The sequence below is a fragment of the Amia ocellicauda genome, chromosome 13 (assembly GCF_036373705.1).
Source record: "Amia ocellicauda isolate fAmiCal2 chromosome 13, fAmiCal2.hap1, whole genome shotgun sequence".
Taxonomy (NCBI): Eukaryota; Metazoa; Chordata; class Actinopteri; order Amiiformes; family Amiidae; genus Amia; species Amia ocellicauda.
In genome coordinates, this window is record NC_089862.1 from 32,203,111 (window position 1) to 32,207,564 (window position 4,454).

Below are 4,454 nucleotides of genomic sequence, written 5' to 3' on the forward strand. Positions count from 1 at the left end.
GATTAATTTGTCTTTTGCACATGTTGCCCATGGATGATCGTTACTTCAGACTGGTTAACACGCATCACATGGCCTTTCGTGGTAGCATATCCACAGTCTTAATTGCAGTATTTGTATTAATTTAAATGTTTTCGCCATATCTGGTGATCTGGTGAACAACTTAGTGCATGAGAAACACACAACAAACACACAAAAAGGACTTGCAAAACTTTGGACTAGAGGTATATCCACCACTGCACTGTAGTAGTGAGTTTGATCAGCTGCATCAATGTGTCATTGTCTCAAAACTATTATATATATATATATATATATATACACTCACCTAAAGGATTATTAGGAACACCTGTTCAATTTCTCATTAATGCAATTATCTAACCAACCAATCACATGGCAGTTGCTTCAATGCATTTAGGGGTGTGGTCCTGGTCAAGACAATCTCCTGAACTCCAAACTGAATGTCTGAATGGGAAAGAAAGGTGATTTAAGCAATTTTGAGCGTGGCATGGTTGTTGGTGCCAGACGGGCCGGTCTGAGTATTTCACAATCTGCTCAGTTACTGGGATTTTCACGCACAACCATTTCTAGGGTTTACAAAGAATGGTGTGAAAAGGGAAAAACATCCAGTATGCGGCAGTCCTGTGGGCGAAAATGCCTTGTTGATGCTAGAGGTCAGAGGAGAATGGGCCGACTGATTCAAGCTGATAGAAGAGCAACTTTGACTGAAATAACCACTCGTTACAACCGAGGTATGCAGCAAAGCATTTGTGAAGCCACAACACGTACAACCTTGAGGCGGATGGGCTACAACAGCAGAAGACCCCACCGGGTACCACTCATCTCCACTACAAATAGGAAAAAGAGGCTACAATTTGCACAAGCTCACCAAAATTGGACAGTTGAAGACTGGAAAAATGTTGCCTGGTCTGATGAGTCTCGATTTCTGTTGAGACATTCAGATGGTAGAGTCAGAATTTGGCGTAAACAGAATGAGAACATGGATCCATCATGCCTTGTTACCACTGTGCAGGCTGCAGTAAATAACATATTAATAACATTAATAACATTAATAACATAGTAATGTTGTAAATGTTTCTAAAGATTGAAATCACAATACCTACTGCTGGTAGCTGATAATGACTTTTATTTTTTGAAACCACGCCTTTGCCTTTGTAAAACAGGTCGACAGATATTTATTTCTCTCTGCATTTGCCAAATATTCTGTACAGGTGTGCAAATGTGTGCACACAGGAGGTGTTTAAATTGCAATTTGTGTTTTATATTTCACTCATGATGACAAGCTGCCAGTTCATACCAGAAGAGAGATAAGACACAATAAACTAAAACGTAAAATCTCCAACACTGAGCATTTCTTATTCTTATTCACACTATATTCAGCATTCAATCAGCTGGATAACTTTTGTCTCCTGAATCCCACCCGACAAGACTGCAATTTTGTATGGGTGCATTATGATTTATATTACAATATGTGTTACTTCAGATTAATTATGTTTTTTTAATGTTAATTGATTTCGTCTTTTATATAATTCTGAAAAATAATGTATGGTCTTTTTCTGGGCCAGGGTGGGTTGGTGAGAAAATACCTTAAAGTTATTAGCCAGCGCCACCTCCTGGATTGGATATGTAACTGTGGCAGTGCTGGATCATGGTAGGCTTCTTGATTACCTAGCCATTTAAAAAAAAAGTCATACACAAGAGAAAAACTAATGTAAATCATAGATCATTATTTATCCCTTTAATATGGTACATGTGGTTGTGACCATTCTGCTACAACGTTGAACATATTGGTCAATTGCAAATGTGTAAAGAGGAAAAATGTTTGTCATTATGTTTGTGTTCATTTACATATTTAATTTAAATAATTAATGTGTTGTTATTTATGGTTATTTTTAGCTAAACATTTCTTTAAACCAGATTAAACACTCATACTTGTATTTATTCACAGGTAGTTTCTTAGAAGACCATACAAAATGTCAATTTCTCATATACAATATAGATATGTAGTTAATTGTCTGTAACACCCCCCTCATAATATTTAAGATTGCTTAATTGGGGAACAATACCTCAGGCATCACTGTTGCAGTGTAAGTACATGCCATATGTGTTAATTCTTAAATACGTGTATTATCTTCCACTAAATCTAGTAAGCTTTGCCAAACAGAATGTTCTCCCAGGTCAGAAGCTGGAAAGACAATGCTCTGACCTTAAGGATCACAGCAAAGCCTTTGAGTGGCCAGTTAATACCTTATTTAGTCCCTCATCTGTGGGGTTCGAGAGAGAAAACTGTTACTTAAGGCCAACTGCTCCTGTCTGACAGAGAAATTAGAAAAAGATACTGTAATCTTTGGCAACCCTGCCTCTGCCTGCTCTCCTCAGGTGGATTACCCTTTATCCCTTGATCCCCATTTTAATTCCAAACAGCTGAACTGAAAATGTGACTGGACTGTAACCACCGCTAAAAACCTTAATGATCTACATTTGGTCTGTGGAGAAACAAAAAGGGTCTAGTGTCTGTTCTCCCGCCCTATCTATAATGCAGAAGTACAGATGGCAATCTCCCTAATTATCTATTACACAACTTTTTTTTTTCCCCGAGAAATGTCCCCTCTGTGAACAGGAATGTATATCTCTGCTGCAAAATTCAGAAAGGCAGGGACTGAATAATATCACCTTGCTTGAGGACAGTTCTGACTTCCCATTGGAAATTAGATTATTCTGAGACATCTCAATAACGAATTGACTTTGATTTGATGCCTTACAGCATAGTTGATTTGCTTTAGGAACAGAAGCAGTTGTCTAAATCCTCTCCCTTTTCTAATCCCTATGCTTCAATTTTTCGTTTTGTTGTTTGTTTTGGTATTTTGAGTGCTTATTTTTTTGTCGTCTTTTGTATGCACTGGATAGCAAAGTACAACCCTATGCAAGTCATTATTGTGTGGTTACACTGAATATTTTGTGTATGAGTACTTCTATTTGTTTCCTATACTCCGTTTGTTTACTCCCATTACTCCCTAGACCACTTTAATGAGCTTCAAGAAAAGTTTACACATTTTTCTTTAATGTCATCTTTTCAGGATATTGATCATGGCTGCATTTTGTTTCTTCAGTGGATGAAAAGTGCCAGGCGTTAGGTCACTCTACTGAATCTTTTAAACATGACACAGACCGTTTTTTTCTTCAAGAGGACGCACACAAACTCTTCTCTCACTCGGGTTCAATGAAGAGTAATTCGGAAGAGATTGACATCTGTCCCATTTCACCTCAGTTGTGGGTTCAATCTTGGCCCTTTCAAGGGCTACACAGCCTCGTCCTGTCTCCGCTAATGGAGAGCAATATATAGATAAGTGTGCTGTCTCCTGAAATCAATATCGATTTTGCTGGGCGAGCAGCCTGTTTCTTTTCTGATGGTTTTCAAAGTAAGTGCTTTTTTTCATAAGGCAAGCATCACGTCTTGAAATAAAGTAAATGTCTTCGGACATGCCTGGCAAAGGATGCCGTTATTTGAAAAGGAATCATATATGTGGAAATCTAATGTATATTTACTTTGCTGCTTTAAAAGGAAATTGCACTGAAGAAAAAGAAAAGACAAAGCTTATATTACATCTCACAAATTATTAAATTTATGGAGAATTCTGCTGTTCATATAGATCATAATTTTTCCATTTGAGCAAACTGCCCACTGCATTGTAAATTAATTAGACCATAAACCTACATTTTGCCCATAAGGGAATTCAGTCCTGCAGAGCAAAACTAGAGATAAACTAATTGAAGTGCGTTTAAGTGTATTTTAACTTCTTACAGCTTTGTTCGCTGTGGGAAGATGCTAATGAATGTCAAAAGGCTCGTCAATATTATATTAAAACTGAGATTAGAGAGCACTTCACTAAATCTCTCTGGAAATGAGTTTCCAGTTTACAAAGCAATGTGTTGTCAGTTTGGGCCAAACATTGTGGCATATAATAAAATAATCCGACCCCTCGGGCTAACACCTTCAGCATCTCAAGGGGTGCACCTGGAGTGCGTCAGTCCTGTCACAACCTGATGAAATATTGACTTGTTTTGTGGAACGCATTTCAGCTCTTCAGCTGGAATATGATCTGTTTTTTTTACAAGAATTCGCAATTATAATTAATCTGCAGCAATTAATGTAATGTCAGATATAGTGTAATTAGCTAAAGTGCCAGTCACATGTGAAAGAAGAACATGATTAATCCATTTTTGTTTTCTTAATTCAGTTACAGCCTGTTCTTAAGAGTCCATTGAAAGCTTTGTCAGAAACATGTTATTGCTCACTAATATAGTTTTAACGATAGAAAACGATGACTTCAGAAAAGTATGTATAAAAGTCATACAGTAATAAAACATGTAGATGTATCACTATATTGATGAGCATACATCCAGATACATGCACACACAAAACATTTTTATATAATGAT